Below are 25807 nucleotides of genomic sequence, written 5' to 3'. Positions count from 1 at the left end.
AGGAATGCTCGGGAACATGGAATCAGGAGCAAAGGACACTTCACATCTATTGCAAGGAGTTGTTGGCAGTTCATTTGGCCTTGATAAACTTCAAGTCCCTCCAGCTTAACAAGGTGGTGGAGGTGAACTCCGACTACACCACAGCCTTGGCTTACATCTCCAAGCAGGGAGGGACTCATTCGAGGAAGTTGTTCGAGATCGCAAGGGACCTCCTCATTTGGTCAAAAGATCGAAAGCTCACGCTGGTAACGAGGCTCATTCAGGGCGATATGAATGTCATGGCAGATTGCCTCAGCCGGAAGGGTCAGGTCTTCCCCACAGAGTGGACCCTTCACAAGAATGTTTGCAGCAGACTTTGGGCCCTGTGGGGTCAGCCAACCATAGATCTATTCGCTACCTCGATGACCAAGAGGCTCCTCTTGTATTGTTCTCCGATTCCAGACCCAGCAGCAGTTCGCGTGGATGCCTTTCTGCTGGATTGGTCCCATCTCAACCTGTATGCATTCCCGCCGTTCAAGATTGTCAACAGGGTACTTCAGAAGTTCGCCTCTCACAAAGGGACACGGCTGACGTTGGTTACTCCCCTCTGGCCCGCGAGAGAATGGTTCACTGAGGTACTGCAATGGCTGGTCGACGTTCCCAGGACTCTTCCTCCTAGAGTGGACCTTCTGCGTCAACCTCACGTAAAGAAGGTACACCCAACCTCCACGCTCTTCGTCTGACTGCCTTCAGACTATCGAAAGACTCTCAAGAGCTAGAGGCTTTTCGAAGGAGGCAGCCAGAGCGATTGCCAGAGCAAGGACGACATCCACTCTCAGAGTCTATCAGTCTTAATGGGAAGTCTTCCGAAGCTGGTGCAAGGCCAATGCAGTTTTCCTCAACCAGTACCAATGTAACCCAGATTGCTGACTTCCTGTTACATCTAAGGAACGTAAGATCCCTATCAGCTCCTACGATCAAGGGTTACAGAAGTTTGTTGGCAGCGGTTTTCCGCCACAGAGGCTTGGATCTTTCCTCCAACAAAGATCTACAGGACCTCCTTAGGTCTTTTGAGACCTCAAAGGAACGTCGGTTGTCCACTCCAGGCTGGAATCTAGACGTGGTCCTAAGGTTCCTAATGTCATCAGGATTTGAACCGCTCCAATCAGCCTCTTTTAAGGACCTCACATTAAAAACTCTTTTCCTCGTGTGCTTAGCAACAGGTAAAAGAGTAAGTGAGATCCACGCCTTCAGCAGGAACATAGGTTTCACATCTGAAACGGCTACATGTTCCTTGCAGCTCGGTTTTTTGGCTAAAAACGAGCTTCCTTCCCGTCCTTGGCCTAAGTCGTTCGAGATCCCAAGCCTGTCCAACATGGTGGGGAACGAACTGGAGAGAGTACTTTGCCCAGTTAGAGCTCTTAAGTACTATCTAAGAAGGTCAAAACCATTACGAGGACAATCAGAAGCCTTATGGTGTGCTATCAAGAAGCCTTCTCTACCAATGTCTAAGAACTCAGTTTCTTACTACATCAGGCTTCTGATTAGAGAAGCAAATTCTCATCTGAAGGAAGAAGACCTTACTTTGCTGAAGGTAAGGACACATGAAGTGAGAGCTGTGGCTACTTCAGTGGCCTTCAAACAGAACTGTTCTCTGCAGAGTGTTATGGATGCAACCTATTGGAGAAACAAGTCAGTGTTCGCATCATTCTATCTCAAAGATGTCCAGTCTCTTTACGAGTACTGCTACACCCTGGGTCCATTCGTAGCAACGAATGCAGTAGTAGGCGAGGGCTCAGCCACTACATTCCCATAATCCCATAACTTTTTAACCTTTCTCTTGAATACTTTTTATGGGTTGTACGGTCGGCTAAGAAGCCTTCCACATCCTTGTTGATTTGGCGGGTGGTCAATTCTTTCTTGAGAAGCGCCAAGGTTAAAGGTTGTGATGAGGTCCTTTAGTATGGGTTGCAGCCCTGTATACTTTAGCACCTTTGAGTTGATTCAGCCTCCCAAGAGGAACGCTGCGCTCAGTAAGGAAGACGATCTTATTAAAGGCAGAGTAACGGTTCAAGTCGACTTCCTTACCAGGTACTTATTATTTCATTGTTATTGTGGATAACTGATTATATGAAATATGGGATACTTAGCTATCCTTTAATCTTGTACACTGGTTTTCACCCACCCCCCTGGGTGTGAATCAGCTACATGATTATCGGGTAAGTTTAATATTGAAAAATGTTATTTTTATTAATAAAATAAATTTTTGAATATACTTACCCGATAATCATGATTTAATCGACCCTCCCTTCCTCCCCATAGAGAACCAGTGGACCGAGGAATAATTGAGGAGGTGTCAACAAGAAGTACTTGAGTACCTGGCCACAGGTGGCGCTGGTAAATACACCCCCTTCTAGTATTGTGATAGCTGGCGTATCCCTCCATAGAATTCTGTCGGGCAACGGAGTTGACAGCTACATGATTATCGGGTAAGTATATTCAAAAATTTATTTTATTAATAAAAATAACATATTTTTTTTTTTTCAAATAATAATAACAAATAATCTAGTGCACGTGCTCGTTAAAAATAACGGGTATTGAAGTGTGTGTGTGTGTGTTTGTGGGTAGTGTTTTTTTTTTATTTCTTATTTTTTTTTACACTAATTATTTCTTCAGCTCTACTCCCATATTTTTTCTTCTTTAATTTTCTAGCTTCAGTACACATTAGACTCCGGATATTGTGCCATTTCCTTGTAATTTCTTTTTTGCTAATTCCCAAGTTTTCAGCTATTCCTTTAATTTTACTAATTTTCAGCTCTTTGTTTCTGTACTCAAGCAAAGTCACATTCCACAGTTCAGGAAATTTCTCGTATTGCTGAATTAATGCAATTGTTTGGTCTTTATTCCACTTTTTTGGCACATGTTCTCTCGCGAGAGTAACGAAAACTTTCAGAGATCTAAATATTCTCTGGAGAGAGTGGAGAGCTACAACCTAGCTCTACGAGCGTGCTGTCTAGAGTGTTTAGACTGTAGCATGCGCGAGAGAAGAGAAACACTCGCGAGAGTAGAGAGAAAATCTCGGAGAGTCCTCTACAGCCTGTTTACATTCCATAGAGCAGCTGTCTGAGAGCAACTCTCGGAAAAAACTCTACAATCTAATCGCACCTTTAGATTGTCTACAGGAGCTTTTAAAACCTCGCCTATCCCAAGTCTCCTTGTTGATGGTGGAGAGTTACCTCTAGACCTTTACCGAATGTCATCCATTATTCGGTATTGGTTTAGATTGCAAAGACTCCCTAACACTCTAGCCTTTCAGACTGCAAGCCTTGTAAGACACGCATCATACTTTGAGTTGCACCCAAAATCTCCTCAACCTTATGGCTTTCGGGTGAAACGTTTATTAAATAGTCTGGATATAATTAGAAATAAGGTACTTCCATTCAAGGTATCATTAACGCCTCCATGGACGTTACCAGAGATATCATTTTGTGAATATTTTATTGGAGATAAGAAGAATATGTCAGACCTAGAAGCCAGGTCTCTTTTTAATGAACATGTTAAAGAACATAGAGGATCAACTTTTATCTATACTGATGGCTCCAAATCTGATGCTGGCATTGGATTTGGAGTACATAGTAATGGGTTTAATTGTAGAGGTGCACTTCCTCTGACCGCTTCCATAATTACTGCCGAACTGTATGGCATATTAACCGCTATTGAGAAAATAGCATTGGAGAAGGAGGGTAATTTTACAATTTTTAGTGATGCAAGGAGTGTCCTTCAAGCTATAGAAGTTTTTAATTCTAATAACCCTCTAGTTTTAAAGATTTTAGAATGGCTTTTTATTATTGGACGGAGAGGTATAACAGTTCAATTTTGTTGGGTTCCAGCACATGTAGGTGTGTGTGGGAATGAGAAGGCAGATTCACTGGCTAAGAATGCTGCATCTGAGTTTCTGCCAAGAAGGTATCCCATTCCCTGTAATGATTTCTTACCTGACATCAAGAAATTGGTTTGCAATAAATGGCAACAGCAATGGGATAGCCTAGATGGGAATAAAATGCGAGAGGTAACAAATGTCTTATCTCCTTGGAGGTATAATACGATGCCCCGAAAATGGGAGACGTCTCTTTGTCGTCTCCGTATTGGTCACACTCGGTTGACACACGAGTTTCTGCTGAAGGGCCAACAGCAACCGTATTGTGACGACTGTTTAGTACCTCTAACGGTGAGGCATTTGTTGACCGAATGCCCCAATTATAACAACTTAAGGAATAGATATTTGTTTGAGGCTCGAGGTGAGGGTGGCAGGTTCATCCTTGCCAAGATTCTTGGAATGTGTCCTACTATGCAAGTGGCATTTTTAGATTTATTTCAGAAGCAGGTCTTCTGAAAACTATTTAACTTTTATGACATTCAACTTTATGATTTTAATTGAATACTCTTTTATTTTTTATTTTATTTTTTTTTTTTATTTTTGTATACATAAATTAAATGTTACCGGCGTCAATGACCTTAGATGTCAGGATGCCTGAAAACTTTAAATCAATCAATTACCATCGATCCAGATTTCATAGCGAAAACCTAGAATCTTACCATCGTGGACGACAGGTTAATGTCTTTCTCCATCTCCTCCCTTAGGGATGCAAGTGATTGTGATTGATTTGGTCTTATGTCTTTTGATGGTACTTAGACGCTACCTGAAGAGAACCCACTCCTTCAGGCCATAGATCCAAAATCTTTTTATTAGTGCTGACAGGACTAAAAATATTTCAAGGAACACTATTTACTTCTGGTTTCGTGAAACTATCAAGCTGCAGAGGACCCTGGAGATTCAGTTCGGTTACAGTTTGAGGAATTGGTTCAACACTAGCCTTCAAGAGGAACCTGTCAGTGACACAATTACTAAAAACCTTTACTGCCCACTATGTTTTTAATTGGGACTTTTGGTAGCTATCAGCAGGTTCGGAAGCATACCGATTTCCTTATGGGATTAGAAGCATCTCCTCTAATATAACGTTTACCGCGTTAGACTGGGTTAAGTGATAGTGTGTCTGGCCCTTTTTCCTCTTTCCCTTACCCTCTCTTGGGGCGCAGCAGTCGCGCTGTTATTTACGGGATCAGACGTTTGCTGCATGCAAAATATAATACCCATCTTTGTTTTATAAATGATATACTATAGAAGTATGTCTCCCATCCTCCTCTCGAGGGGGAGGATGATTTGCATGCAGAATCCATTACTTTATATTAGTCCTACATTATGACAGCATATCCTTATGAGGTTACAGGCTCTTCTCTAACCCTATATCTATAGAGAGTAACCTAGTCTAACATTTTAGAATCTACTTCTGAAAAGTTAGGATGTAGGAGTCATAAATCCCACACCACCTACAAGTGTCTAGACATCTCAGGATTTTGATCCAGCCAGCAGGGTTATAGGGGCTTCCTCCCTCCTAATGGCAAGTCTCCTACTAAAAGATGAAGGTTTGTATTCGTGTAGGAACAAATCACAGATTTTAAAGGTAATTCGTATTTTTCATAACTACACAAACCTGAGTCCTTTCAAGTTTCACTTAAAGGCTAAATCACACCACATGCCCTAGGCCAAGGTCAAAATGGCTTCTCGGTGTGCTGGGAAGCCCCCTTCCAGTGATTACTGTACCCTCATCTTGTTATAAATTTAAACAGCAGAGTTTCAGCCAAGTTGAAGTCATACTTCTGTCAAAGGTGTGTGTAGTTATGGAAACGAAAATTAAATGCATGCATCTAGCAATGTCTACATGCTGGTATAAAAAAATAAGTTGTATTTAGTGCTTAGGGTCTATTTGATAGTTTCCAGGCCAGTGAAGTACAGTATCACCGCCATCAGTGCACCTCCTATTGGATACTTTGGCATTACTTGAGGGTCTTGGTAGCTACACTTCTTGTATATCATTCTACCAATGATATCGCTTCCTTCCATACATCTTGCTGTCTGCCCTCTTCTAATCTCTTATTGGCCTCACAGGCCCCATTGTTGTGCTATATATCCCAAATTCATAAATCGTATCCATGGTGTACAGCGAGATTAAAAGGTAAACATAGAATGGCAATTTCACAATTTGCTCATTATAGTTTACATGCTTTGCTAAGACAAGGAAGTGAATGAAAGGGCAAAGTGCAAGGACTAATTACTAAGATCTAGAAAGGGAAGCTATGTGTAAGATTATAATGAACTGCAACAATGCCAGGTATCAAACTATACCCTAGTTTTATGATATTTTAAAGGTATAATAATTTGTAACCGTGGAGAGATTTATAACAAACAATAAAAAACGAGTACTGTACCCAGATATTATTTGGCAAAGTAGTTAGTTCTGGAATCTGGTGTTGATGTTCTTTGTCTGAACTAAGAACACTCAACCATGGCAATTAGGGTATTTGCCTGTGTAATTCTTGCTTCTGATATCATTGCCATCCCCATCGTGTTCTGGTAACGATGGTTACCCATCGTGCACTGCCTAGTCGTGTGGATACAGAATATAATACAAACCTTCGTTTTTTAATAAGAGTAATATGCTTTCAGCGAAGCTGTGTAAGGTTGGATAATTTTTTCATTTATTTAAGGTAATATTGGTTAACCACTGGCAAAACATATACTGTATAGTCTTGTTCTGTGTTTAGTAATGTTAGATATGACATTGGTAATAGTGTTGGATTGGTTAGTTAATGAATGTAATATACCCATTAAGTAAAAAATAGCAGTGACTAAGCTCTTCAATTAACTAATTGAGACTAGGTTAGTGAGTCAGGGAGCGATTGTAATAAGTGTTTCCCTAGTTCAAGGCAAAATAGGTAATTTGGTGAAGATGAGTAGAATAAGCTGCTTCATTGATTGAAGGTTAACCAGATTATCCACTTAGCTAAATAAATGAATATGATAGGACAGCTGGAGGTAGTTTATGGAGGATACATACAATATATAAGGAAAATTTAGTATGCCATTTCAATTACGAGAATAATACATTTACGTAATTATCTAGGGATGAGTTTTTTTTTTCTGCTTTTGGGACAGTAATGACACCGTATTAATTATTCATTGCCCAACACTATACTTGTATATAAATCAGTTCTATGCCTGAAAGTGAGGACCTATGTCTGAAAGTGATACCATGTCAATAAATACTATTTTCACTCAGACTTTGGACATAGCTTTTTTATAAATATTTTATGAGTATTACATGTATTTTTGGACCGGGTATCATATGTTGTGTTAGGTAGAATGTTTAATTCATGAAATTGATGTTTATTACATAACTTTTGAAGACAATTGCAGGGTTAATTGAAGGGGAGCTGCTGTTAGTCAGGGGATTACCAAAGGCCAGTGAATAGATTATTGTAATGAAGTATTTCCTTGTTAGGATTTAGGAAGTAATATTTTTCCACTTTACAAAATATTCTTTAGTTTTGAATATTAAACTTAGCCGGTGAATATATAAATAGCTGATGTCTGTGACGGCCCGACAGATTCCAAAAAACTCGCGAGCGATCGCCATGAAGGTTGCGGGTGTGCCCACCAGCGCCGACTATCGGTCAGATACGACATATACTTCTCAACCACTCCAGTTTCTTCTCTGTCGGTGTCACAGACAACATGTGTTCCGCTTGCTCTAGACCTCGAGTTTTCTACCGAATTGGTGAAGTACTTGGTTTTGGTTTTATTGCTTTCGCCGTGTTGGATTATTCAATACTATCTTCAAAAGAAATGCTTTTGAAAGGAGAGGAAAAGTGTTTTGCCCTTGCTTTTTTTTAATCTCTGGTTTTTCCATAGAGAAAAGATGGCCGACCCTTCCCTCAGTGTACGGAAGTGTGTTAAAGGCTTTTAGTAATTATTTTATCACTTTATAAATTATTGTAGATATTTATAGATTTACCTCTATATTTTATATCTCGCCCGCCTTTAGTAGGCCTCTTCGATTAGCTTTCCATTTATACTAAACATCGAGATAAATTTTATGTTTTTGTTTATATGCGGCCTTTACCTATTCTTTGTAGGCGGTCCTAACTTGGAAAACGAAGTTAAACAACGTTGAGCCCATTCAACTTTTATTTTTGTTTAGTTTAAAACAGATGCTCTGTAAGAGTGATGAGATGAATTTTTTTAGAAAATATTTTAAGAAATATATTCTTTGAATAGTCTTCGTGCTGTTTTTTCAAAGATGAACTAACGTTTGGTTTATTTATGCTACGCAGTTTGCGCTCTATCGTTACGATAGAGAAAGAGAGAATCACGGTTTCACTTTGCAGAAAGAGTAAATCGATTTTGACGTTTTGTTCATTCTTCTTTCAAACTGAAGTGTTTTAGATACTAATTTAAAGGAACATGTTAATTTTCAATTTCTTAGGCCTTTCAGTTTTTTCCTTTAATCAAATAACCTGTTATTGACGAAGGGTGAGTGGGCCATTCTCTTGTGAGTGACGAGAGAGAGAGAGAGAGAAAGAGAGAGAGAACGATCCGATCTTTATTCTCGTCCCAAGTCTCTGTACAAGGAGTTTGGGAGCGAGTAACGTTGTTCTCGATTCAGTTTTTTTTTTTACTCTCGTCCCAAGTCTCTGTACGGGGAGAGAGGATAAAACGTTTTAGTTTTTATTCTCGTCCCAAGGCGCTGTACGGTGAGAGATTGAAAACATAGTCCTTAGTGAACTAGTGTTTAGTCTCCTCCCCAGTCACTGATCTTTTTAACTTTATATATTTCTGTTTTATTCGATATATATGTATATGTTTATTGATTTTTGCATGCGTGTTTCATTTTGTACTAATGTGCTTACATTATACGACTCATTTCGCAATTCTAACCTTTTGATTTAAGGGAGAATTGCGTGCTTCAGGTAGAAATCAGTTTTATTCATGTCTAATGTGAAATTATTAAAAAATGCGATATCAGTGAAGTAAGTGCAAAAAACATGTTCTGTGTTGCGGAGGGTTCGTTTGTTCGTGCTTGTCACTTGCCTAGTCCGAGACCTCTTTCAGGCTCCCCTGCACCAGGGAGAAGGAATGTCGTAGGACCTAAGGGAGTGAGGAGTGTAAACCAACGAACAGACGTTCCCTCAAAGGTATCAGACGTTGCTCGGCAAGCACGTCCTTGCCATAAGACAGGAGAGACGAAGTTTCTCCTCGTCTTCCAATGATTCGTCTCTTTAAAAGCCTGGGCGTAAAGTTTCGAGACGGTTGAAACGTTTATTAGTTCCTTCAGAACAAGTTCAACGTCCTAGCTGTAGTCATAATAAGAGTCCCGTTCATAGCGATGACGTTCATGTACAGACGTTTCTGCCACAGACTCGACGTGACGTTGAGCGGTAGACACCGTTGACACAACGTGACGTCGAGTGTCAGTCACCGTAGTCTCGATATAGCATCGATCAGCAGTCACTGCTGTTTACTACGTGACGTTTGAACGTCAGCCACCGCAGTCACAGGTTGATCCGAAGTTAAGTGTTTTGCAAGATATGCTGTTAAAGCTTTCTTCTTCAATAGAAGCTTTCGATCCTGTTCATGTGCGAAAGGATCCTTTGCTTTTTGTACGTCACGGTTCTGGGATACGTGATTCGGGTCTTCAACTTTCTAGACAAGCTTTGTTACGCCACGCTGACGTTATCTCTAGTGACAGCTTTGATGTTAAGCGAGATGCGGAGCATAAATCTCGATGTAACTTTGATCGCTTTGAACGTCAGCCACCGCAGTCACAGCGTGACGTTGAGCTGCAGACACCGCAGATACGACGTGACGTTGAGCGGTAGACACCGTAGACATGACGTGACGTCGAGGGTCAGTCATCGTAGTCACGATATAGCATCGAACAGCAGTCACCGCTGTTACTACGGGACGTTTGAACGTCAGTTACTTCTGTCACGACGTGTAGTAGAATAACATTCTCTGCAGTCACGACGTGACATCGACCCTCCAACTTTAACTTCTGTTCATATACAAGTTGATGTAGCCTGTCAGGCTTTTCCTTCACGTCATTCCGAATATAAATCTCCTTCTCGCAAGACTTTAGATTTATCAGATGATGTGCCTTCTGAAGAAGTTGATGACCCCCCTTTCAACTAATGTACCTTTGGGGAGTCATTCAGAAGAGGAGTAACTTAGGATGGTCCAACAATCCCTTGTATTTTAATTATGAATTTCTTTAGTGAAATTTTGTCCTACTCGTTTTGTAACGGCTGCTCCACCGTCTGAGTTTACTCTTGGCATGACTTTCTTCGACTCCTACTTTTACGAAGTCAGTTCTCTCTTGTTCTTCCAAGAGGGCCATGCTCTTACTGGGAGACTGGTTGGAATCCAGGAGAAGTTTAGGAAAGTCTGCTTTTGCTTTTCCTCCTTCTTAATTAGATTCTCGCTCGGGCGTCTGGTGTGACACAGGAGAAGCTCGAGGAGAAGTTCTCGGCTTGGGAGTACTTACCTCTGCCCAGGGAGACTTCTTAAGCCTTGTGGACTCTCCTCGTCGTCTAGCCATGAGACGCTCCCAGATTTTATGGTCTGCTTCAGAGCTAGACCATCTCCTGTTAGGAGTTTTTTTTCGAGCGTTTGAAGTTTTTATTTGTTGAATTGGTCCCTGGGAGCCTTAAATAAGAAGGTCTCTCCAGCTGTCTATGTATTGCTGTACAATTATGTCATTCATGAACAAGGCTATCAGGGATGGCTCCAATGATCTGGCAGCCACGTTCACTGCAGGAACAAGGCTATCAGGGATGGCTCCAATGATCTGGCAGCCACGTTCACTGCAGGAACAAGGCTATCAGGGATGGCTCCAATGATCTGGCAGCCACGTTCACTGCAGGAGTACTTAAGATGTAAGTGCGCTCAATGTGTTCATTGTCAAGACAAAGTTCACGATGAAGACTACCAAATCTGTCTTGGCAGCAGTAAGGGAAGGCGACTGGATGGTCTCTCTCGACCTTCAGGATGCATACTTCCACATCCCGATTCATCCAAACTTTCAACAACATCTGAGGTTTGTGGACGGGAAAGTAATGTACCAATTTCGAGCACTGTGCTTCGGCGTCATTCCTGCTCCTCTTGTATTTACAAGGCCCTTGCAAAATGTAGCAAGCTTTCTACATTTTTTGAGGATTCAGAGCCTCCCTTTATTTTGACGACTGGCTAATCAGGGCGTCGTCATTAAATCGCTATCTGGAGAGCCTCTAATGGACATTAGACCTAACCAAGGAGCTAGGTCTCATAGTGAACGTAGAGAAGACGTAACTTACAGTGCCCAATCCCAGACTATTCTTTATTTGGGAATGGAGATAGTGTCGTATTTTTCGGGCCTTTTCGTCTCCCACAAGAATGGAACAAGCTCTGTTAAAAGTCCTTCACTTGAAAAACAGTTGCTCTGTAAGAGTTTGAACTAGCCTCGTGGGAACTCTTTCATCGCTGGAGTAGTTTATCTCTCTGGGGAGACTCAACCTTTGCCCTCTTCAACTTCACCTAAACCATTGGAACAAGGAGAAGGGCTTAGAGAGTATCTCTTTCCCAATCTCCAACTCAGTCTAGACATGTCTGACTTGGTGGGACAGCAACATCAGACCTCGAGAAGGTCTTTCTCTTGCGATCAAGAACCGAAACCATGTGTTGTCTTCAGATGCATCGGATTTGGGTTAGGGAGCTCCACTGGACAGTCTGGAATGCTCGGGTCTTTGGTCCACGGATCAGAAGGAACTCCATTTAAGGCAAGTAACATCCCTCCTTTGGCGAGATTTGTGCAAGAAAAAATGCATGTCTTGGCGGACTGCCTCAGCAGAAGAGGACAAGTCATCTCCATGGAGTAGACGTTGCACAAGACTGTGTGCGAGAAGCTATGGATTACATGGGGTCAACCCACCATAGATCTTTTTGCGACTTCACTGACAAAGAGGCTCTCGACTTACTGCTTTCCAGTTCCAGATCTAGAGGCAGCCCACATAGACGCTTTCCTGCTGGACTGGTCTCACCTGGACGTTTATGCCTTTCCACCTTTCAAGATCCTAAACAAGGTGCTGCAGAAGTTCACCTCTCACGAAGGGACCAGGTTGACGTTAGTTGCTCCACGCTGGCCCGCGAGAGAGTGGTTCACAGAGGTACTTCTATGGCTGGTAGACGTTCCAAGAAGTCTGCCGTTGCGGATGGATCTCTTGCGACAGCCTCACGTAAAGAGATTTCATAAAAGCCTCCCCACGCTTCGTCTAACTGCCTTCAGACTATCGAAAGGCTCTTGAGCTCGAGGGTTTTCGAAGGAGGCAGCTAGAGCGATCGCAAGGGCTAGAAGATCCTATACCATCAGGATCTATCAGTCGAAATGGGAGGTATTTAGAGACTGGTGCAAGTCCTCCTCTATTTCCTCTTCCAAGTGCCTCTGTAGCGCAGATTGCGGATTTTCTGCTTTATCTGAGAAACGGTCGCTCCCTCTCTGCATCCACCATTAAAGGCTACAGAAGCATGTTAGCTTCTGTTTTCAGGCATAGGGGTTTGGATCTTTCTAATAACAAAGATCTCCAAGACCTGTTTAAGTCTTTCAAGACTTCCAAGGAGCGTCATATTTCGACTCCTGCTTGGAACTTGGACGTGGTCCTACGGTTCCTTATGTCAGACAGGTTTGAACCATTAAATTCAGCCTCCCTGAAAGATCTTACCCTCAAGACACTTTTTTTTGGTGTGCTTGGCTTCGGCTAAAAGGGTTAGTGAGTTACATGCTTTTAGCAAGAACATCGGCTTCTCCACTAATAAAGCAGTATGTGCTCTTCAACTTGGTTTTTTGGCCAAGAATGGACTTCCGTCTCGTCCTTGGCCTAAATCATTTGATATCTCCAGTCTTTCTGAGATTGTGGGGAATGAAGTTGAAAGAGTGCTGTGCCCCGTTAGAGCTCTTAAATTTTATTTATCCAGAGCTAAACCGCTACGAGGTTGTTCAGAGGCTTTATGGTGCTCCGTTAAAAAGCCCTCTTTGCCCATGTCTAAGAATGCGTGGTCTTATTTTATTAGACTTTTGATTCGGGAGGCACACACTCATTTAAGTGGGAAGGATCGTAATTTACTTAAAGTCAAGGCTCATGAAGTCAGAGCGATAGCAACTTCAGTAGCGTTTAAGCAAAATAGATCCATTAAAAGTATTATGGACGTGACCTTTTGGAGAGGCAAGTTGGTATTCGCTTCATGTTACTTGAAAGATGTCCAGACTCTTTATGAGGACTGCTACACACTGGGACCATACGTAGCAGCGAGTGCAGTAGTGGGTGAAGGCTCTACCACTACATTCCCTTAATCCCAATATCCTTTTAATCTACTCTTGAAATTTTTAATCTTATTTTGGGTTGTACGGGAGACTAAGAAGTCTTTCGCAATCTTTTTGATTTGGCGGGTGGTCAAAATGTTGTTTCTTGAGAGCGCCCAGATTAAGGGTATTGATGAGGTCCTGTTATAGGGGTGTTCACCCTGGATATAACAGCTCCTGGGAGTCTTTCAGCATCCTGAGAGGATGGCTGGGCTTTGTGAGGAAAGCGGACTAATGAGGCAAAGTAATCATCAGAGTCAGCTTCCTTACCAGGTACCTATACTTAAGTTTGTTTTTTATGAAATATTTGTCAAAAACTCTTGAGCATATACGCCTTTATTGGATTAATACTGGTCTCTACCCACCGCCATGGGTGTGAATCAGCTATTTATATATTCACCGGCTAAGTTTAATATTTGAAAATGATAATTTTCCTTACAAAATAAATTTTTGAATATACTTACCCGGTGAATATATAATATTAAAGGCCCTCCCTTCCTCCCTGATAGAGAACCAGCGGACTGAGAAAAACTGGAGTGGTTGAGAAGTATATGTGGTATCTGACCGATAGTCGGCGCTGGTGGGCACACCCGCAACCTTCATGGCGATCGCTCGCGAGTTTTTTGGAATCTGTCGGGCCGTCGGAGACGTCAGCTATTTATATATTCACCGGGTAAGTATATTCAAAAATTTATTTTATAAGGAAAATATCATTTTATAATATTTCCTATTATTAATGTCATTGACATGTCTAGTTTGTCATTATTTCTACTATTCTATATTTAATACATATTTTATATTTATAATTACCATGAATGTTTTACTAAAAGTATAGTCTTTATTGAAGTGTACAGTAAAACATTAGAATAATATTGATATACCTGTACAATTATCATTTTCTTTATTTATTTTTCAGACTGAATAATTAAAAGAGGAGTATACTATCTATAGCCTGCTGCTCAAAACAGGATATTAAACTGCAAGTATAATGACACATTCCAATTGACATCGGGAGGAAGATCAGCAGCAAAAAATCTGTGATTTCAAAAGGAGCATCAAATCATCAAACTTTTCTGGATTAATTAAAGATCCATTTGAGAAATATCATTACAGTTCTACAAATATCTTAAAATGCTCAACTGACCAGGTTTTGTGCGATTGTGTGTTAGGATGGTCATTCCATTTATATTCCAAAGGTTCAATAGCAATCATTTAGTGAGGATAAAAATAAAGTATAGTTACAGTTAATCACTGATATAAATTGTAAAGCAATATTATAATCAGAATAATTCAAGCTTATCAAAGTGTTTTTATATCTGGAATCATTGAATTTAATTATTAAAGCTATTAACTTTGCTCAGTCTAGTAGCAAGTATTTGTTTTGCTGTTAATCTTTACAAAACCAGTTGATATAAAGCTAATATTAATTACTTTATAATTCTATGCATCTTTCAAGCTGGAAAATTACATGTGATTGTATTTTTTTTTTTAGTAAATTCTAAACACCCAAAATTTAACTTCAAAAATTAGGTCAAATCAACATTAATGAGCCTGTTTGATTTCTAATTCAAATTCATTTGCAATTTCCTAATTATTATTTGAACAATCATTCATTTAGTTGTCTGAAAACTAGTGGCCGAATACGAATATACCGAATGATAATTTGATTATTTTAAGTAATGTTAAATTGATTGGGGTTATGTATTGTAAATGTCTATAAAAAATGAGGAAATTGAACATTGACAACCAATTAAGGCTAACAAATATAAATGAGGAAAGACTTCTTCCTTAGAAATTTGCTGCTCATGGTTTTAATATTCATTGAGTAGCTGTTAAATAAAATGTCAGTTTCCTCTTGACCACTTAACCTACTTCTAGATTGTATTATTTCTAGAATTATGTAAAGTACTGTAAACAGGTTTTCTAAATGTGTGACTTTAAGGAAATTAACCTTAATCATCTGTTTAGCAATTGGTTCAAGTTCATTCTACAATCTGTTTATTAAAGTACATTAATTGCATGTGAATATAACCTTCAACTAATTATTTCAACTCTACGAATATCATATAATCTTTGCCTATGTATACCATTTACTTTTTTAGACTGTCTTCTAATTGATATCAGTGAATATAACCTTCAACTAATTATTTCAACTCTACGAATATCATAATCTTTGCCTATGTATACCATTTTCTTTTTTTAGACTGTCTTCTAATTGAAATTAGTGAATATAACCTTCAACTGATTATTTCAACTACGAATATCATATAATCTTTGCTTAATGTATAGCAATTTATCTTTTTTTTTTTTTTAGACTTCTAATTGATATCAACTATCATTGAATTTTCTTTTACACGTCGAATGTAGGCACACATTCTCTTGAAATTTAGGGTTATGTTCTCATAAAAGGTGTAAGCAGATTGCTTAAGATACTTGCTAATGGACAAAAAAAATTCTAGCTTTCTAATTAGCCACATCTTGCCAGTGCTGTTCAGTAACTTTTTTCTTTGAGAGGGGGGGGTTAGCTTATTCTATCAGTCAACACGTGTATATGTAAAGGTATAAATATACTAGAGAAAAAGAGAAAAATACTAATGAATTATTTTGCTTAAATGTTTCAAAATACAGTAACCCCATATCCATCTCTTGCAATTACGACATATATTTTGCTTCATTGAAAATTTTCTATAAGCCTCAGTACTAAGATTATTTTTCATTCATTCCAGTTCAGCAAAAGGAATAAAAAGTATACTATGTAAAGATTTACATTTTATTGAATAGGTTTACATATTGCGTTAGCAAGTAATCGATTTATCTTGTATAATGGGAATTAAGGAAAGTATGAATAGATTATTTTTTTTTTAATATATTTTTAAAGAGAATCAGTGTATTTAAGGTCTTGAGTAGTATTGCTAAGCATTAGAAGGGTTATCTCTCTCTCTCTCTCTCTCTCTCTCTCTCTCTCTCTCTCTCTCTCTCTCTCTCTCTCTCTCTCTCTCATCTTGGAATTAAAATTATATCCATAATGAAAATATGGTACTTGTTTAAAAATTTTTGTTTTTGTAATATTTGCTGAATCAATCATTTTCCAATTTTTCTTTTAATCATTCTGGTCACATATAGTATTCCAAATACTTGTTTGCAGTTGCAGGTTCTATTTATTATTTTCAATCCAGTTTCAGAACAGGAATATTGACAGAAATACTATTGAAAGAATATCACTTGTCTACTGGTTTTAAGCTTTGCATAATCTTGATACAAAAGATGCAGTTAACTGACTTGTACTCTTAATCTAGAGTAGAGCCTATATAGTTAATAACATTTGTAGGTTTGAGTATTTTACTAATTAAATTCATATCAAAGGGTTTCATGAAAGGACTAGTGTTAGGGAAGCGTTAGATTTTCCAGGAGAGTCTTAGAAGGAAACTATCAGTGAAGTAGTTTTAAACCAACATCGATGGATTATTTCTTAAAAGTAAAGTGGATGTTCTGAGAGTGGTTTTAATGTAAAACTTCGAGATGATTTCGGAAAGTCTTAAGGAGCATTCATAGCTGAAAGGTTTAAGATTAATATTTTGTAAAGAGAAGGCTAAGACACATCTGGTCCTTGATACGCAGGTTAATCTTAAAGGATGTAGGAAGGTAGGAATTGCACTTTAGGGATGAAGGAATGGAGGAATTGTATATCAGGGTTGTAGGAAGGGAGGAACTGCTCCTTAGAGATTTATGAATGGAAGAATTGCACCTTATGGATGTAGGAAGGGAGGAACTGCTCCTTAGAGGTGTATGAATGGAGAAATTGCACCTTAGGGATGTAGGAAGGGAGGTATTGCACCTTCTAGGGATGTAGGAGTGGAGATATTGCACCTTATGGGACTGTAGGAAGGGAGGAATTGCACCTTCTAGGGGTGTAGGAGGGGAGATATTGCACCTTATGGGGATGTAGTAAGGGAGGGAGATATTGCACCTTATGGGGATGTAGTAAGGGAGGGAGATATTGCACCTTATGGGGATGTAGTAAGGGAGGGAGATATTGCACCTTATGGGGATGTAGCAAGGGAAGGAGATATTGCACCTTATGGGGATGTAGTAAGGGAAGGAGATATTGCACCTTATGGGAATGTAGGAAGGGAGGAATTGCACCTTCTAGGGGTGTAGGAGGGGCAATATCGCACTTTATGGGGATTTAGTAAGGGAGGGAGAAATTGCACCTTATGGGGATGTAGTAAGGGAGGGAGATATTGCACCTTAGGGGGATGTAGTAAGGGAGGGTGATATTGCACCTTAAGGGGATGTAGTAATGGAGGGAGATATTGCACCTTAGGGGGATGTAGTAAGGGAGGGTAATATTGCACCTTAAGGGGATGTAGCAAGGGAGGGAGATATTGCACCTTAGGGGGATGTAGCAAGGGAGGGAGATATTGAACCTTAGGGGGATGTAGTAAGGGAGGGTGATATTGCACCTTAGGGGGATGTAGTAAGGGAGGGTGATATTGCACCTTAGGGGGATGTAGTAAGGGAGGGTGATATTGCACCTTAGGGGGATGTAGTAAGGGAGGGAGATATTGCACCTTAGGGGGATGTAGTAAGGGAGGGTGATATTGCACCTTAGGGGGATGTAGCAAGGGAGGGAGATATTGCATCTTAGGGGGATGTAGCAAGGGAGGGAGATATTGCACCTTAGGGGGATGTAGCAAGGGAGGGTGATATTGCACCTTAGGGGGATGTAGCAAGGGAGGGAGATATTGCACCTTAGGGGGATGTAGCAAGGGAGGGAGATATTGCACCTTAGGGGGATGTAGTAAGGGAGGGTGATATTGCACCTTAGGGGGATGTAGCAAGGGAGGGAGATATTGCACCTTAGGGGAATGTAGTAAGGGAGGGTGATATTGCACCTTAGGGGGATATAGCAAGGGAGGGAGATATTGCACCTTAGGGGAATGTAGCAAGGGAGGGAGATATTGCACCTTAGGGGGATTTAGCAAGGGAGGGAGATATTGCACCTTAGGGGGATGTTGCAAGGGAGGGTAATATTGCACCTTAGACGGATGTAGTAAGGGAGGGAGATATTGCACCTTAGGGGGATGTAGTAAGGGAGGGTGATATTGCACCTTAGGGGGATGTAGCAAGGGAGGGAGATATTGCACCTTAGGGGGATGTAGCAAGGGAGGGAGATATTGCACCTTAGGGGGATGTTGCAAGGGAAGGAGATATTGCACCTTAGGGGGATGTAGCAAGGGAGGGAGATATTGCACCTTAGGGGGATGTTGCAAGGGAAGGAGATATTGCACCTTATGGGGATGTAGTAAGGGAGGGAGATATTGCACCTTATGGGAATGTAGGAAGGGAGGAATTGCACCTTCTAGGGGTGTAAGAGGGGCAATATTGCACCTTATGGGGATGTAGTAAGGGAGGGAGATATTGCACCTTAGGGGGATGTAGCAAGGGAGGGAGATATTGCACCTTAGGGGGATGTAGCAAGGGAGGGAGATATTGCACCTTAGGGGGATGTTGCAAGGGAGGGAGATATTGCACCTTAGGGGGATGTAGCAAGGGAGGGAGGCATTGCACCTTCTAGGGGCGTAGGGAGGGAGATATTGCACCTTCTAGGGGCGTAGAGAGGGAGATATTGCACCTTAGGGGGATGTAGCAAGGGAGGGAGGCATTGCACCTTCTAGGGGCGTAGGGAGGGAGATATTGCACCTTAGGGGGATGTAGCAAGGGAGGGAGATATTGCACCTTAGGGGGATGTTGCAAGGGAGGGAGATATTGCACCTTAGAGGGATGTTGCAAGGGAGGGAGATATTGCACCTTAGGGGGATGTAGCAAGGGAGGGAGGCATTGCACCTTCTAGGGGCGTAGGGAGGGAGATATTGCACCTTCTAGGGGCGTAGGGAGGGAGATATTGCACCTTAGGGGATGTAGCAAGGGAGGGAGGCATTGCACCTTCTAGGGGCGTAGGGAGGGAGATATTGCACCTTAGGGGGATGTAGCAAGGGAGGGAGATATTGCACCTTAGGGGGATGTTGCAAGGGAGGGAGATATTGCACCTTAGAGGGATGTTGCAAGGGAGGGAGATATTGCACCTTAGGGGGATGTAGCAAGGGAGGGAGGCATTGCACCTTCTAGGGGCGTAGGGAGGGAGATATTGCACCTTGGGGGGATGTAGCAAGGGAGGGAGATATTGCACCTTGGGGGGATGTAGCAAGGGAGGGAGATATTGCACCTTGGGGGGATGTAGCAAGGGAGGGAGATATTGCACCTTCTAGGGGCGTAGGGAGGGAGATATTGCACCTTAGGGGGATGTAGCAAGGGAGGGAGGCATTGCACCTTCCAGGGGCGTAGGGAGGAAGATATTGCACCTTGGGGGGATGTAGCAAGGGAGGGAGATATTGCACCTTCTAGGGGCGTAGGGAGGGAGATATTGCACCTTGGGGGGATGTAGCAAGGGAGGGAGGCATTGCACCTTCTAGGGGCGTAGGGAGGGAGATATTGCACCTTGGGGGGATGTAGCAAGGGAGGGAGGCATTGCACCTTCCAGGGGCGTAGGGAGGGAGATATTGCACCTTGGGGGGATGTAGCAAGGGAGGGAGGCATTGCACCTTCCAGGGGCGTAGGGAGGGAGATATTGCACCTTGGGGGGATGTAGCAAGGGAGGGAGGCATTGCACCTTCCAGGGGCGTAGGGAGGGAGATATTGCACCTTGGAGGGGATGTAGCAAGGGAGGGAGGCATTGCACCTTCCAGGGGCGTAGGGAGGGAGATATTGCACCTTGGGGGGATGTAGCAAGGGAGGGAGGCATTGCACCTTCCAGGGGCGTAGGGAGGGAGATATTGCACCTTGGGGGGATGTAGCAAGGGAGGGAGGCATTGCACCTTCCAGGGGCGTAGGGAGGGAGATATTGCACCTTGGGGGGGATGTAGCAAGGGAGGGAGGCATTGCACCTTCCAGGAGCGTAGGGAGGGAAATATTGCACCTTGGGGGGATGTAGCAAGGGAGGGAGGCATTGCACCTTCCAGGGGCGTAGGGAGGAAGATATTGCACCTTGGGGGGATGTAGCAAGGGAGGGAGGCATTGCACCTTCTAGGGGCGTAGGGAGGGAGATATTGCATCTTATGGGGATGTAGGAAGGGAGGAAATGGTCTTTAGGGCTGGAGGTAGTAAGGAGTTGCTCCTTAGTTATGTAAGAAGTTGGGAATTGCGCCTTAGAGGGACATGAATTGCACCTTAAAAGGATATAGGCAGACAGGAATTGCTCCATATAGGGATTTAGGAAGAAGGAATTGAACCTAAGTAACGGCTTCAGATGAAAAAATAACCAGGTGATCAATATTTAGGACAATGGGAGGAATAATTACTTGTAGGAAAGCTAAAAAAAAAATAGTTTTTTAAAACTAGATACCATTTCAGGTTAGTACTTTTGAAATAACAATTTATAGGGTATCTTTGTTTGAAAATTTCCTTTGTAATAGAATGTAGATATCTTTAAATGTATTAAAAGTGGTTTATATTTAAAAATGCTTTGAATATCTAATAGAAATAATTATATATAAATAGGATGTTAGTAATAATTATAGATTGTTTTAACATTTAGATAGCAAAATGGATATCAAATGGTTGGGTTTTACATACAATAAAATACTGTTCTGTCATTTTTTATTTTATTAGATAAAAATTTATAACTTAATTGAGAGGCAAAATGCTTGTGTAATTCATAACTGTACATTGGTTAAAATTGTTATTTAAAATATTTTGTTGCAGAAAATAGGTGCCATTTGATAAGGTGTATTCATAAGTGGTATAGACGAAAATCATTTTAGATACAAGAGCAAGGGTCGTGGATGATAATTTATGACAAAAAAATTGTCCTTCCACTGTTAGCAGTATAACTACATATTAATTAAAGGTACATGACTCAACACTTTGGTGTCAATGTTTAATAATAGGGGGAATTACTAACTACTTTTGTTATATCCTAAGTTCATTGTAGTCTGAGAACATGAAAGGGTCTATTCGTGATATTGAATACAAGATATTTGAATAGCTTAATAAAGTCATTTTCATCCATACCGGAAATAAAACTAATCAGTTTTGAGCAATCCTGAGGTTTAGCAAAGGGTGTTTGGGTTATTTCTTAATATTCTCCATAAATGTTAAAGCCCAAGCTTTTCTTAATATATAAATACTGAGATAGAAAGGTAAGACTAGTTTTATATGAGAGATTGACTGAATAACCTTTGTTTGGTAAACTATTTCCCAAAATGTCTAATTTGATTTTCACAGGCTCACATTGTTAGGAATATTGTTAACAACGACAACGATAGACAAACTGTGTGCGCCTGTGTAGGTTAAAATGAGGCAGTTCTTGGAATGGTCAGCTGAGCAGAAGTTTTTTTTTTTCTCTCTCTCTCTCTCTCTCTCCATAGACCAGCTCTAATCATACAAGACTGGTCTTGCCTATCTATTCCAATTTTTAAAAAGAGTTAAACCTTTGGCATTAGCATTGCTCAAGGGAGATTTTAAGAAAAAAGCCTACTTGCTAAGTCCCAGAATTGTTCAAATTGAGACGTTTAATTAACGTTATGAAGTTTAATTAGCTATTTAAATATCATGTACTCAATATCATGAATAAACCCTCTCTAACTCTTTTAACTATAATGAACCTAGGATATGAATAAAGCAGTCAGTATGTCCATATTACTAATAAATGACGTCAAATTGTTGGACAGTCTGACTTTACTGACCATGTTACAATACTAGCAATGACATGACCTTTTTCATTAATTACCATTAAGATTAAGGAGCCTTGCGACATGACATTTTTCATTAATTACCATTAAGGAGCCTTACTCTTGTATCTAAAATGATTTTCTTCTATACCAATTATTATGAATAGACCTTATCAAATAGCACCCATTTACAGCATTTGAAACGGTCATTTTATCTTAGTCTAGAAATATTTCCTGGTTTCACATATCAATTTGCTTTCTGTAAAAATAAGTAATTTTCATATTGAACTTCGAACTTTTTACGATACTGTATAACAAATTCGGAAATAAAATACAAAAAATCATTACATTTTTTATTTAGTTTCCCATTTATTATAAAGAAAACGGAAGAAAGTAAAACGCTTGAATATAAATAACTTATAGAAAATGAGGAATGGTAAAGAAAATGTGTAGATTAAACCTCATATGGCAGTGTGTTCTCCCTAACCGGCCCCCTACCCCTTCAAGTACCAGCAAATGCCTTATTCCCCACGAAAAAGAGGCCAAAATGCTCATGAAATAGTCCTTTCTCCAAACTAGTCACTTGTCCATTGGGACTGATTTACCCCCCAAATACAGAGTTCGTTCCCCTGCCAGTGGGGTATGAGAGCAGCAGTACCAGTGTTTTATGAATATAACGTACATGTCAAGATGGCCGAACTGTCTCGGTATTTCATTTTGGACCAAAGTCCACTTATTAATCCAGCGGTCTCCTGAAAAGGTATTTGCCTGACTAAAGTCATCATGATAGTTTTATTTCCATTAGTTAATTTTCCTCAAAAGCCTCCAAATCAATCTTGAAGGTATTGAAATAAAATCTTTTACTTTTCCTAGATATTTAGCCTACCACTTAAAGCTTCCAATTAACACAGTATGGCTGAAGAAAACTTGGAAATTCGTTAAATCCTTTTATTGTAGAAGATTGGATGCCAAACATGAGACAGGTTTTGGTGTAATCAGTTTAGTTATATAATTGAAGTACAAACACTATGACGTGACGTCAATGATAATGCATATCAAATTAATGAAACCCCATTTTCTAAGAGCATTAAACACCCTGGATTCAAAGAAAACTCAATTGCCATACATTAAGCTCACAATTCGACTAAGAAAGGCTCTTAGGCGAGTCACCCTTCATCCCATATGATGATCTGAATGACAAAAGTCTGTTTTCTTTGTTTATCCAAACACTGTTTTCTTTTATCAAGAAATATATGGGTGTCTAAAGCTCTGTATTCGAGGTTACATATTTCATGATTGTGTAAGTAAGTAGTGCTTTGTCTCATAGAGTAAAATTATTAATAAAAAAAGGAGGAAAAGGAAAGCCCACCAAGGCCATCCCCTTTCCCACCTAGTAACTATAACTTAATGCAAAGTTTTCTTTTAATGAAACTGTTACTAGGCCCTTGAATGCTTTCCCTTTCCTCCTTTTTTTCGATTTTATTAATAATTTACAAACAATGATATCGAGATTGTAATTTGAAGACTTCATGAATAGTTTGGAGCTCTTCTGAAGTTAAATGATAAAATATTTATGCCATTATTTACATTATAATAAGACAGATTCCAGTTCTTTATGGAGTTATGTTACTTCTTTAATGAAACATAAAATTATATACTTAAACAAGAAAAAACTTAATATATCTAGAGTTGAAAACAAATTAAAAAATCCAAAGAAAAGTAAAATGAGTCATTTTCAAGCCTTCTGTGCAATTTCAGAACGATCCATTACTACAGACACCTGAAGCTCGGTGAAAAGCAGACAAGATTCACAAATGCCAAGTTGCCTCCCTGTCTCACCCCATTTCATGCACATGATTGAGTCAGATAAAAGAGAAGAGCCGTGCAAGACTACTGCCCTGACCATCCTTACTACTCCTCCCAGCAGACAGTCAGATCGGACCGAAGTACGCATTCATCTTACACGTGGACACCCAAATCACTTTAGCTGTGTAACAAAGTTCTCAAATGCAAACCCTTGGAAAAGTGATGTTGGAAAGCAAATTTTAATCTGCAACACTTTATAAAGCTAATGACACTATTCTAAAACAACCCCCCCCCAAAAAAAAAAAAAAAAAACCCTTATGAAAATGGCTTTTGTTTTAAACGGTATTGTGAAACATCATATGGTTCTAATAAAATATTTACCTTCAGTTTGAAGTAAATTACAGGCAAGTTTTAATTCAAAGTTGATATATCTCATAATAAAAAAAAATGGACCTATAACTGATAGCCCCAAAAATATACAATATTGTACTCCTAGAAATATAATTATATCTTATACACCTATAGAATTAAATAAAGTCAACCACACAAGATATCCTCACCTTATAATACTTCAATATACCATCTTCAGTATATCTCCCCTTAATATACGGCCATCGACTTGCAACGATTCATATTACTCCTCAGGTTAGAATCTATTATAATATCTTCTACTCAAAATCCCCTATTATACTACCACGGGCATATATTCCCTTCCTAAGGTATCCCCAGCCAATAATCAAAGGGGATAATTCTTTTTTATTACGTATTTTCGAAGGTCCTGTTCAACTTTATATATAACTACAAGTTACGGTCAAAATCGGTATGATCAAGCTATCTTTCAGTAATTAGAATAACTCCACATTTTCTGAATTATTATCCTTAACTGACTTAGGATTAATACAATCTGAAGTGAAGTTTAAAATGCATTTTTAAAGATATTGGAATGAGCTCATACACAAGAAACAGACACCCGGATATAATGTTCGCCGAGTGCGATATACTCTACTGAAAACCAGAACAAGATGAACAGATATTAAATAACAAATATGATTTAGAACTGTTCGGAACACGAAGGTCTTTGAGCTCGTAAATACCTTTCAAAGTAAGGCAGTTTGTTAAAAAAAACATTACCAATTAAGAGAAATTTATGGTTCTAAATTTATTATTACTTTACTTTACTTTAAGGGCAGCTATTCTGGTCCTATACAACAGGGGAACCCTACTCTCTATAATACCCAGTAGTCCCTCAAGATAATGACATTTAGTAATAATGAATTCATTATACGTTTTAATTCATGATATAAAAGCTAAAAAAGTTTTCGTTATAGAAAACAGAGGACCAGCAATTGTGAATTCTATACAAGTTATTATTTATATGAAAATTTATACTATGAAGGGCGAAGCATCAAGCTCAAATCTATATGAACAAGACAAATTGTATTATTTATTTTTCGGTAACTGGAATTGACTCCTTAAATAGTTTGGCAAATCATGTAATACCTCAGACTCTAAAATTCGTTAAAAGAATTTGCTTTAAACATTTTTTATAGAAATTCATATAAAAATTTATAATATCAAGTTTAAAACACTTATCTCCGAAAATCTGGAAAAAAAAAAAAAAAATGGCATATACTAAGAGTTTAAGTAATTTTTTTATTCCATTACATTTTCAGGATCATAACTCGGAATATTTCAAAACCTTAAAATATTTTGCCTATGAATATATTTTGCCTACTGGAGCTGAGGATCATACACACTTGGAAGAAAACATATTTTTTAAAGAAACCCGAGTTTGTATCTTGTCCAGGGGCTAACTGACTGAGTGTTGCATTTGATAAATGGATAGAGGACATTTCTCATCTTTTCACATATATTAAATTTTTTTAGAAATTACTCATGCTAAACTACAACCCAAATCCCATCCTAATTCAACATGAAACACCTGTAATCCTAATTCAAATTTCGTAGCCATTTCTACATAAGAAAACCTGTAGCTAAAATATT

At 39.7% G+C, this 25807-nt stretch overlaps 1 long non-coding RNA gene across 1 annotated transcript in view; it reads left to right on the top strand.

Annotated features, from left to right (window-relative positions):
• The window catches only part of LOC137656966 (uncharacterized), a 44995-nt gene extending 30272 nt beyond the window's left edge, over nt 1-14723 (top strand). The window contains exon 3 of the long non-coding RNA XR_011047066.1: nt 14185-14723. This is a non-coding gene — a long non-coding RNA (uncharacterized lncRNA). The remainder of the gene's footprint in view (nt 1-14184) is intronic.
• Nucleotides 14724-25807: the final 11084 nt, after the last annotated feature.

This window comes from Palaemon carinicauda, chromosome 18, assembly GCF_036898095.1.
Source record: "Palaemon carinicauda isolate YSFRI2023 chromosome 18, ASM3689809v2, whole genome shotgun sequence".
NCBI lineage: Eukaryota > Metazoa > Arthropoda > Malacostraca > Decapoda > Palaemonidae > Palaemon > Palaemon carinicauda.
This window is presented reverse-complemented; position numbering and strand designations above follow the sequence as displayed.